Source organism: Acanthaster planci, unplaced genomic scaffold (genome assembly GCF_054643075.1).
Source record: "Acanthaster planci isolate LZ-2023a unplaced genomic scaffold, COTS_SCS Contig11, whole genome shotgun sequence".
Taxonomy (NCBI): domain Eukaryota; kingdom Metazoa; phylum Echinodermata; class Asteroidea; order Valvatida; family Acanthasteridae; genus Acanthaster; species Acanthaster planci.
In genome coordinates this window covers 111,295-123,495 of record NW_028257635.1, presented here as the reverse complement: position 1 = coordinate 123,495, position 12,201 = coordinate 111,295, and the positions used below count along the sequence as shown (strand labels likewise).

At 40.7% G+C, this 12,201-nt stretch overlaps 1 protein-coding gene across 9 annotated transcripts in view; it reads right to left on the bottom strand.

The window, feature by feature from the left end:
- The window catches only part of LOC110990123 (uncharacterized), a 184,459-nt gene that overhangs the window by 91,285 nt on the left and 80,973 nt on the right, over window positions 1–12,201 (bottom strand). The gene's annotated exons all lie outside the window — the stretch shown is intronic.

Below are 12,201 nucleotides of genomic sequence, written 5' to 3'. Positions count from 1 at the left end.
GTGTTTAGGAAGAATTGCATAAAGGGTATTTGTAACATAGTCAAGAAAGTGCAGGAGAAGAGCCCCCTGAAGTATTCCTATGTCAGACGGATGGCATGCTTGAACCCCAATGGTACAGTACGTTGCATTTGAAAGTTAACACTGCGAAAAGGAATGGGAAAAAAAGCAAAAGGAATTCGCATTCGCATTCTGCATTTTGACCACAACTTTTCCCCCCTTGCAAATTCACAGTGAATGGGATGCGAAAGGGGCGAACGACGTGCGAAAACAGTGCGAAAATCGTACAAAAACAATGCAAATCTTTTGTGAAAACGGCATGAAACATTTGCGAAAACATTGAGAGAAAAAAAAGTGTGCAAAAACAGTGTGAAAATTTTGCAAAAGCGGTGCGAAAGGTTCCGAAAATCACGCGGAAACTTGCAAAAACGAGAAGCATTGTGCAGCGAAAATGCTCAACACCTGCAACACGCGTACGACTATTATGCAGTGAAGAGTCCACTATGCAGGCTGCGCTTTGCTTGTGGCCAGTTGGGACCAACTCTCCACGTGGTGTGCTGCTGTGGTCTAGTAGCGATTTCCTCGGCCGAGCCGTCGGGTCCATGCAGCGTGATCGCGGGGATGTGCTCACCACGGCGAGCCGCGCCCGCATGACCCAGTTGTTTTCTTGGATTACCATAAATAAACACTGGTCAATGTTGGAGAATAAATTTCTAAAAAGTTGTCTGGATGTTGAGTGATTAAACGGGAGTCCCTAATTCATGAAGTCACGAAGCACCTGAAATGTGTGTATTACAACAAACTTAACTTGCTCTGCTGTGGCGACATGGGTTATTTGCCCACTTGTTATTCTCGTGGTGTAGTTTGACACACAAAAAAATTAACAATGAAATACTACATGCAGTACAGGTTTCTTTCGATCGACAAATAAAATCAACTGCTTTAATTGTACGTGTATCTTCATGTAGCAAATCTCGTCTTTTCGGCGATTGTGTTCAGAGTGACTTATCGGGTCTGTTTTCACTTGGGTTTCTGAAGACATGTTACTTTCTGTGGTCACATGGTAATTGGAAAAAGTCAGCGATTAGACTGTCCATGAATGGGCTTGCAGTAGCAGTCGGGATGTCACGGTAGGTGTAGATGCAGTTTTTTGCTTTGCAATGCGGTGTGGCATCATGCACGAGGTCTCGTGGCGGTTTTTGAAGAGATTTGGTAATACTTTTTGATCGGCGGCACAAAAACGTTGAGATAACCGGATACAAGGCATATATTCTCAAATCACGGTACATACATCTGCCAATACATGTAAACGTAATTCATATACATGGCAACATGTGGATACATGTACATGTGCTCACAAGCGGTGCACATGTTGGGCATCCATCCAAGTGGGTTAAATGCTTATAAGACATGTTAGAGAGCGCTACATAACGGCAATCTACTGTAATTCAGCTGTTCGGCTTTCAGTGCTTGTATCCAACCTCCACCACAGCCAGCTTTGATTTCACCTGTTGCACTGCATTTTGCTCAAAACCGAGAAACATACTACGTTGAAATTTTAATGCTGTCTTCCTCAAGTAATCTGAATATTCCTGAGAATTGAAGAACTTTTCTCTCAGACTGATTTTCCTCCACTTTCCATATTCAGAGATGCGCATGTTTGAAACCACAGAGAACAAAAACTTCCTGACGTCTACAGGTACATGCACAAATACTACTAAATGAAGAAAGCTTGCAAAATTATTTCCCCAGTACCAGAGAAAATCTGTGAAAACATTTTCCCACTTAAGAGAAAAAGTGTGAGAATCTTTTCTCACTTGTGGGAAAAAGCGTGAAAATCTTTTCCCACTTGGGGGAAAATCTGTGAAAATATTTTCCCACTTGTGTGAAAAGGTGTGAAAATATTTTCCCACTTTTGGCACACTTTTCCACAATTTGTGTAATGAAAAGGAATTCCCTGGGAAGAGAAAAAATGTGACAAATTTTTCCCATTTTGGTGTTAACTTTCAAACGCAATGTACTGTATGTACAAGGAGCCACTTGTGCACCAAAAGGATGAAATACCTTGTACATAGATTTCTTCAGGACAAACAGTTGGCAGGAGGGGTTTCAGCCGGTAAGAACAAGCCCAGTTAATATATTGAAATAAAAAGGGATACAGGACTCTTTAAATAGAGATGTACATGTAATAATTGATGATTTAAATACATTCAATCCATTTTATTAAAGGGGACGTGGTACTCCAAAAATTCGAGAAGATGCTCTCACTTGAGAGTAGGACTGAGCACTTCCAGTCATTCCAGCCCCCAAAGAAGAGACTGGATGAGTTCCTGCATGAAGTTGTCAGTCAACCGCACCCTGAGCTGTGGGCATTATGTGTGAAGCTCCTCCTTCTGTCTAATGGACAAGCAACTCTTGAGTGTGGCTTCTCCATCAATAAGTGGAGACATGTAACACGCAAGAAGAGACTGTTGAAGTCCAGAGATTAGTACGTGATCAAGTCACACAATGTGGTGGGGTTCTGAAAGTCCCTCTGAGTAAGAACTCCTTGCTGCGGCTTCAGCCCGATCAAAATACTGGGTCATCTGGACAATGAGAGGAAGAAGAAAGAGGATGCTGTGCAAGCGCAGAAAAGGAAAGCTGCTGAGGAAGACTTCCAGGAAATGAAGAAGAAAAATTCTTATTGATGTGTGTACCAGCCTCCAAAGTGATGAAGATAAGTCGTTGAACAGGTGGAGGGCAAATCCGCAACTGCATGTCAAAAATCAATAATAAATCACATGATGAGGTCATCATGACGTCATTACAATGGTGATATCTTTGTATTGGGGTAGTTGCCTGGTGTCACTTTTGTGAAGATCGACACTTCATAAATGACCAAAATTAAGGCTTTTAATCTGTGTACAAAGTCAATGGGAAAATTAAATAATAATTCATCTGATGACGTCATCATGACGGCATTTCAAATGTTGTGTAATTGGACTACTATCTACCTACACACCAAGTTTCTTGACTATCGAACCTTTCCTTATGTGTGTTTTGCAAAATTACCTTTTTAATGACGTCATCATGGCGTCACACAATTTTCCAAATTTCATGCATTTACATATTGGCCAACAAACCTAATACAAAAAGAATTTTGAATTTATCATATTTGGTTAGTGAGATATGGCAAAAGCCCTTAAAAGTTCAAAATTATGTATAAAATCACATGACGGCATCATGATGACGTCACACCAATTTTTATCTATAACACATCCCTGGCTAACAACATATCAAGTTTCAACCCAATTGGACAAACCGTTTTGTAGATATACGGCTTTGAAATATGCAACTTGGTGATGATGTCATCATGACATCACGCTTCACAACACATCTTTGCTGTAAGGACTATCACTATGCCAACTTTGAATGATGTCCGGCAAAGATTTATGGCAAAAGTGCCGCAAAGGACAACCATGACAAAGAAGAAGACCCCCCAAAAAAATTATAACAAAAGCAAAAGCTTTTCACAAAATTTTGCAAAAAACCCCCAAAAATTCAAAGGTAAAACTTTTAAAATACCCTGTTGAAAATTGAGGTACTGTTTTAAACAACAGAAAAATAAGTTTCCGATTCTGATGAATTAATTGTTGAAGAATCATACCTAACTAATAATATACCTATGGTTCACGGCTGTTCACAATGCCCCATTTGATGACAAAATGTTTTGCACGTGTGCGAGATTTATCAAGGGGTCACTGCTTGATGATTAATACAAAAGTCATGACCCAGTTGCAAAGTGTTGCAGCTGTGGCATAAAAAACAACAGGAAAATAACAATTTGAATTCAACATTACTGATCCCATTCGAGCGATTACAATTCATGCATACTTCTTTGGTTAGATTATAAAGAACAGGTTGTAAGCGGCTCCCTTTCCTTGAGAAATTTGGGTCAAATCACAACCCGCAAATCTCATGCGCTGGGCGGAAAAGTCATTTTACATGACTTTAAAAGTGTCTATTTTGACCGATTGTGAATTTTGTTAAAGGTAGAAATGTCACTGGCATATAAAATGAATTTGGATCTATGTACTGATACTATATGGACTATATGTTTTCAAGCTTTGAAAAAAAAATGACAAAAAGACAAAGTTTCTGGAAAGTACTGCTTTGAGGAGGTTGTATTTTCATCTCTTGAAAAAGTGGCACATTTCCTTGTAATGGTTTTACTAGGTGGTCATGTTTTCAGCCTTTGAAAAAAATGACAAAAAAGACAAAGTTTCTGGAAAGTACTGCTTTGAGGATGTTGTATTTTCATCTCTTGAAAAAGTGGTACATTTCCTTGTAATGGTTTTACTAGGTGGTCATGTTTTCAAACTTTGAAAAAAAATGACAAAAAGACAAAGTTTCTGGAAAGTACTGCTTTGAGGATGTCGTATTTTCATCTCTTGAAAAAGTGGCACATTTCCTTGTAATGGTTTTACTAGGTGGTCATGTTTTCAACCTTTCAAAAAAATGACAAAAAAGACAAAGTTTCTGGAAAGTACTGCTTTGGGAAGGTTGTATTTTCATCTCTTGAAAAAGTGGCACATTTCCTTGTAATGGTTTTACTAGGTGGTCATGTTTTCAGCCTTTGAAAAAAATGACGAAAAAGACAGTTTCTGGAAAGTACTGCTTTGAGGATGTTGTATTTTCATCTCTTGAAAAAGTGGCATATTTCCTTGTAATGGTTTTACTAGGTGGTCATGTTTTCAGCCTTTGAAAAAAATGACAAAAAAGACAAAGTTTCTGGAAAGTACTTTTTATTCCTTGCACCGGTGTTTGCTTTTTATTTGATTAGAAAGAGTGGAAATTTATTCTACTACTTTTATGAGTTCAACTATTCAATGAGAAACGAAAAGAAAACACAAGAGAAACGACAAGAAAAAAATAAGAGAAAAAGAAGTTCTCTCCAAATATTTGCCTGTGCGTGTATTTCTATGTGTACTCTATTTTAGTGGTTTCTAAATTTTAATTGAAATTGTTTGGAAAATAAACTTTGGGAAGGGAAATATCTTACACTATGGGAGGGAAAATGAACAAGTTGGGAGATAAAATATGAGAGTGGTTTGGGGGGGATATAAGTTTGGTAGATGGGAAAATATATAACAGAAAAAAAAACCCAATAGCTTCCAAAAATAGCGAAAGTTACATGCAGCAGCGGCACGAAAAAGCCACACTTTTAGACCCTTTTTTTACAGCATGAATTCATTTGTCCGTCATTGCCCGCACTCACTGAACAGTTGACAAAGCCCAGTGCACGAGTACAGCTTCCCATTCACTCACCGCATATTACACGCTGAGGTCTTGACCGTCAATCGCTCCGCATAACAACACGGCAGCATAGCAACGCACTGGGCCAAGGCCCGGAACAAACGAGCCCTTATGTAACACACACAATGGGGGCTCTATACAGAGCGGGCGGCGTGGCCGCAAAACCGAAGGGTCAATGGAAGTTGCTTGTGAGGGCTAGACTCGCCACGGGACACCCATTTTATGGGGTTTAGACTTTCAGAAAAAAAAATATGAATTTTTGAAGATTTTTGAAAAACGAAAATATGAAAAAACCGCCGGGCAGCGCAAGTAACGGTTAAAAAAAGCACCCGGCAGCAAGTGGTTAACATTGAAATAAGCACATGAAATCATTTTGCAGCTTTTAAAATGTGTTCCTTTTCTATTCAAGTGGACCTTACTTAGCCATTAAGTCATGGATTGCCCCAATTTTCACACCAGAGCTTCTTCATAACCATACGTATATTATTAGTTAGGTATGATTCTCCAACCAATTCTTCAGCATAAATTATGAGGACTTTTTTTTTTAAATTCCACTTGTGCTGTGTTTAGTTACGGTTTGATATGATTTAACCACTTCCTGCCAGGGACTCCCGAATCAGAGACGTATGGTTTAAATGCGTGGCCGGGGTCTCTGAACTAGAACGAAGGAAAAAGGGCCCTGTAACAAAAGACCGTACTCCGAACAAAAGACCAGGCTGCTGGGCATTACCGACATTTTTCACTCTCAAAAGTGGTGATAATCCAGCCTTGTTTTGAAACCATATACCAGGGTTTGGGGCATTGAGAGCGAGCGGATTACCACCGGATTACAAGGCTGCAGGCCTGGCTGAAATACTCGGACGTCAATGAAGGTCACCTGTCAGCTTAGAGTAATGCCTAAAGATTACTTTGTGCGGCTACAGACGACCATTAAATGAAATGATGAATTTTTTGAAGGATTTTGAAAACAAAAAAAATTATAGTCATGCCAGCTCAGCATCATCAACATTGAAAAATGCCCTGGCATGAAGTGGTTAAACCTCCAACGAATGTTGGCACCCGAATCTGTTGTATAGGCCCCCTAATGATTGACACAACACATGCATGCTTAGGGAAAGGGGCCGTCCATAAAGAACTATACGTATGCATGGAGGGGGGAAGGGAGTTGGGGACCTTGCATACGTTATGCGTACAAGGGAGGGTTCAAGCCAACGCGTACCATAGGCAAACCCAAAATGTGCTTGTAATAACTTTGCCATCATTGAAAATCCACACATTTTCTCAAAATTAATAGCAATCGAGCCAAATTTTTATGCATCAGAAACGTTTGACACCTTTCTCCCGAATCTAGGAAAGGTCTTCAGACTGTATAAATTAAACTGCAAATGACAAAACGGCCCCGTTGAGTCAACGGGCACATGCGCGCCAGTCTGGGGTCAATTATATTTAAAAAATAAATGATTTATTTTCAACAGAGAGGAGACTTCTCTAATTCAACTCTAATGACACCATTATCTAGAAGTTTCTAGAGTAACGATTTTTCAGCGCGTTCTGTTTTTGTGTATTTCCAAAACATCTTTTGTAGTCAGATGACAATATATATTTTTATTTGCTGTATATGATTTCCTTACCGTTTAACAGTTCTTGTGATGTAAAAATCAATGCGCTATCAGTGCGTCGCTGTGATCGATCATGGCCATTGGTGCTTGTTGTTTACCCAATGTATAACCAAAATGTTGTGAACTAGTTCTGTAAATACAATCACCCATAAAACATAATAAAATTATGTTTACAAATGTACATATTACATGCGCAATGCTTCGTTATGTTCTAACGTGCAATGTAACATGTACATGAACATAATGTAAGCACAGGCCTATTGTACATGTACAATACATATTTGTATACATACATATATTGTATGCGTATTGTATGTACCTGAATGCGTATGCGTACAAGGGGGGTTGGAGCCAATGCGTAAGCCGTGCGTAAAGGGGGGGTCTAAAAAGTCAGCATTTCATGCGTATGTACTTTATGGACGGCCCCAAACCCTCCTGTAAATTCCACATGCAATATTTTGCGGGCCCACAATCAGCGTGTGGTTAGCGCATACTTTTGTGAATTCCAGGCTATACTAAGTAAGCATACGCACAAAGACCACGCTATACAACTGCAAAGTACATGTACACGCTACGTAAACTTTAGCGTTCCTTTTGTGAATAAGGTCCCAGGGGTACATTCAGTGAAAATTTGGATGACGTCAGGGGCATTCGAACCCACAAATTACGTTGAGAAAACTCCAAAGTTGAGGGTTGTTTGACAGCCATGTCCAAAATTTGTAACTTATGCTACGTACACCAGGTGACCACCCCTGGCACCCCAAAGGCAAAGAGAGCGTTGATCATCAATAGCCGCACGCTCCCTCCGTGGCATAAACCACGTTGTCCGTTACATTAAGGCTGAGGGTTTCGCGTAATCAATGTGAGAGCAGCCTACCCTACGGCTGTTCATGGGTATGAACTCGGCACAACTTAAACTGACCGGAATGTACCTGTTAACCCAATAGGGCCTACAAGTATTTCTGCAGGCTGATACAGCCAACAACAGAGCTGCATAAAAGTAGGAAAAGCAGGACTTGTCGATAGATGGCCCAAAAGACGGAGTCTGAATCCGACTGGTGTGATGGGATGGAATCAGTCAAGCAAATCGGTCGCCCAAGAAGAACATGTGGACACCACACCAGGTCAATCTGTCTTCTACTCCTTCCAATCAAGGCGTACAATCACAGTCCTAGTGTTGATTGTCAATAGCCGCGCCCCCTCCGTGGCATCAACCACGTTATCTAAGCTGAGGGTTTCGCATGATCCGTGCAGAGAACAATTGTTTCAGGGATGATGGCCCAAGAAATAGGAAAAATGCGTCAAGCTGGACGGTGCCAGGTTTCCCTTGGCAGTCCACAGGTCAAAAACAGACTGAACAGGGCCTATCAGCTCACAGCACTTCCAGCCCTAACTGGCAGCCTCTGTAGACTGGGTGAATCATCGTCTTCGGCCGAATCACCCGTGCAATACCAAAAGACGGGGCAGGCTCAGCTTGCTCTTGTGGAGATTCAGGGGCACGGCTAACTATGTGCGGTATATCTTGCTGTCTGCGGGCCACCAAACCATGACCAACGGTCAATGCGTGGGGGTCAGTTGCTGCAAGAGACTCCAGTGCATGCCACACAGAATCCAGTACATTAGTACACGTACATTGTGTATGTACACAACTCCACACACAGACACGGCATCCATGTTTTGCTGCTTAAGTGTCCAGTCCACTAATTCAAGCCCCATTGAAAACAGTGTAAAACCAGCACCGTTCAGGGCCCAATAGCATGCACGTCAACATCCCTGAGATTTCTGAAACACAAATGAAATTCTTGTCTGGTCACTTATCTTTCAATTTCTTTTCAATTTTTTGTGGGCTAACCAATTATATTTTTAATTATTCCCACAAAACAAAATCACCCCCCAAAAAGTGATTTTTCCGAAGTCTGATTGCAGCCATTTTTCAAGTGGCAACCCTCAACTTTCTCGGGCACTTAGGACCATTTTTCAACCGTAGTTTTTAGCCATTCTGCCCAAAGACCCAGGGAGTTGATCCTGGCAATGATTTACACAATCTCACCATTTTGGGGGTCAAACAATCTCCTTTTTCAAAAGATACGTAGAAGGGGTCACTTTTAATGCTAATGAGCTGGTCAAAAATTCTCACTTGAATTAGTGGTCTGTACCCTTAAGAAGCATGTGCACAACACATGGCATTTGTTGTTGATTGCTTTACACTTATGTCCTGGCCCGCTGCACACAGTCCTGCACATGAGTGAGAATACACGACACACCCCTTTCTGCCATTACTTTTACTACCACTACCCCCAAGAAACCAATATGTATACCATAGTATTTCAGAGGGAGTAACATAAATTTGTGTACTTCTTGATTGCCTGTACTAGACTTTACCAAGTCTTGCATGAATCTTATTTTGTAAATTTTACCACCAAAAGTGTTTTAAACCAAAAAATCCGGAAAACCAACACTGGATATTTGAACAATCAGGAAAAATCCGGAGGAATCTCACCCCTGATTGTGACTTTGACATTTGACCTGTCGGGCCTGAAAACAATAGGCTTCTTGTGACTTCCAAGAGAAAGTACACAAACCAAATTTGAAGTTCACACGTTAAATATTTCTAGAGTTATTGCACTGACAAGAATTTGGGACACACACACACACGGAAGGACAAGGCGGAAACAGTATGCCCCTCTGACTTTGTCGGTGGGGCACAAAAATGTCCAAAATTATAAATTATGTCAAACTACATATAGGATAACCTTGGGGACTGAAGTAGTCCAATCAAAACATGCATTTACTTCCCAATGGAGACATTGCTTCCACCCTTGAGACTAATCCGAGGAACACTGAAATTAGACGCCATTAGTGGGGGCCTCCCAGTAAGACAACCAGACGCGAACGCGCTGTACACGTTCCATTCAAGGACGCATATCTTCGCCATGCTACATTGTGCCCCAGCTATTATAAATACATGTGCCATTAACAGCAGGAATACCCCCACCCTTAGTTAAATGTAAATAAGCTCCCAGGCACCTTCCTCAGTTTGCTGCATTGCAGAATAAATCAGCTGGTCAAAAAGCACACATGTACATGTAGCTCTGCAAACGTTTCAAAAATGCAAATCATAATGACGACACTCAAGATGGACCGATGTTAATTTAAAGTAATACAATGAGTTCTTCCGCCCGCCCCATCACGAACAGAGTTTTGGCCCGTTTCCCGTCTTGACTAGCATTATGCATTTGGTGTGCACGATCTGAACTTTCCATTATTTTTAGGGGTTATCGAACACAAATAATAGTGACTATTATTACGGTACCGACTGTGATTTATTTCAATATTCATCATAATTTTACACTAAATTACACAGGTTGAGGGTTTGAAACAGACCGGCGGCGCTTGCCGTAGGCGTAGCTCTGCAAAGTGGAATGCTGTACTACGGTATCCATCCGTACCAGCACTTCACCGAACGCCATTGCATTTTCTGCAGACTAAGAAAACGTGAAAAGGCACCAAAAACCCTCCCCAAAACAGGTTCAGAAAACACAAATGAGAAAGAAAATTAGCCCCGATGGATCATTGGCTTCCTAACATTCCCTCAGACCACTTACATTTTTCACAAGAGTCCATAATTTACCCCAGAAATTCAGAAATGCATGTATTTGAAGCGACTTGAAACTAACTTGTGTGCTGTTGCCAACCTGCCGACTTAACCAATGAAATTGATGGCAGGCGTGCACATTGCGGGGGTAAAATAGACTTGATTTCAAGTCGTTATATAGTCGTGCACTGCAGCGCATGGAGCCAGTAACCGCTGAAGCATGCAACGATTACTGACTTATCTCCAAGTCTAGGGATTAACACCAACCACAAATTCGCTAGGTGAGAATCAGCAGGTCGGCGACGGCACACATATATTTTTAATTTTTTTTTTTTAGCAAACTCGTGTGAAAAATGTAAGTGGTCTGAGGGAATGTTAGGAAGCCAATGATCCATCGGGGCCAATTTTCTTTCTCATTTGTGTTTTCTGAACCTGTTTTTTTTTGGGGGGGGGGCTTTTTTATATTTTGTTATTCTGTGGAAAATTCAACGGTGTTCGGTGGAGTGCTAGTACGGATGGGTAACGTAGTACAGTGCTCCACTTAGTAAAACTACCGTAGGCGCATCCTCAGTGGGGGTCTTTTTTAGATTTTTAGTGGATTTTTAGAACGGGCGCTGAAGTCAATTCTGCAGTTTAGAATGGGCACCAGAAATTCGTAATTTCTTGGCGACAATTCGTATTTACGTAATTCAACAAAAAATTCGTAATAATTACAAATAATTTGTAATGGTTGGCAGCTATAAAAGTGGTCAAATAATTTGTTACAATACGACACATTAACGGTTTCATCCACCGCACCGTAAAGCAGAGGATCATATTTTGGGAGAAAATAAGTGCTTTTTTAGGTTTCAATTTATATTTGTGTATTTATTTAAAATTTCCAAACAACATATGGAAATAACCAGTTAACATCTGCAAGATAGTGTCTGAACTGAATTTACTTAGGAAACAAAGTTTGGGGGAAATGGAGTGGAAATACTATATGAAAGAAAGTGAATAACATGATGATTCCTATTAACTGTCTTCAAAAATATCAACAGAACTACCGGTATAAAGCCTGAAGACACAATGGCTGAGCAGAGTCCTGTTACCAGGTTGCCTCCACTGCCTTGTGAGGAGTTATAATGCAGCAAACAGAAACGGGCCCTGTGTCCTTGAAATATTGCATATTGGTTCCTGATACTTATAATGTTAAACCTGGGATATTCAGCTTTCAAATGCTATTTATTTCATTTTTTTGCTCCTGTAAACCAGAGATATGGCCCGTTGAACATAAATACCGTAAGTTGACAGCTCTTTCGCTTGTCATGTCATTATTCGGCCTAACAATGTAAGAATGTTGAAAGTAGCACAAACAGACTTTTGATTATTTGTGTTAAATGGGCCATATTTCTGGTTTCACAGGAGCAAAAAAAAGGTGGAATAAATGGCTTTTGAAAGCTGAATCTCCCAGGTTTAGCATCACATAGGCACCAGGAACCAATATGCAATATTTCAAGGACACAGGGCCCATTTCTGCTTGCTGCATTTTTTGGGACAGACTGTATGTACATGGGGATGATCTGATATTCAGATGTTATGTGCCTTGCAACTGAGTCCTACCCCCACTCGTAGCAGAGTTGACAGAGCAACACCCAGGAATTGGGGGAACCCTGTAAGTGCTAATACGTACTCCCCGCAATCCCATCCAATCCC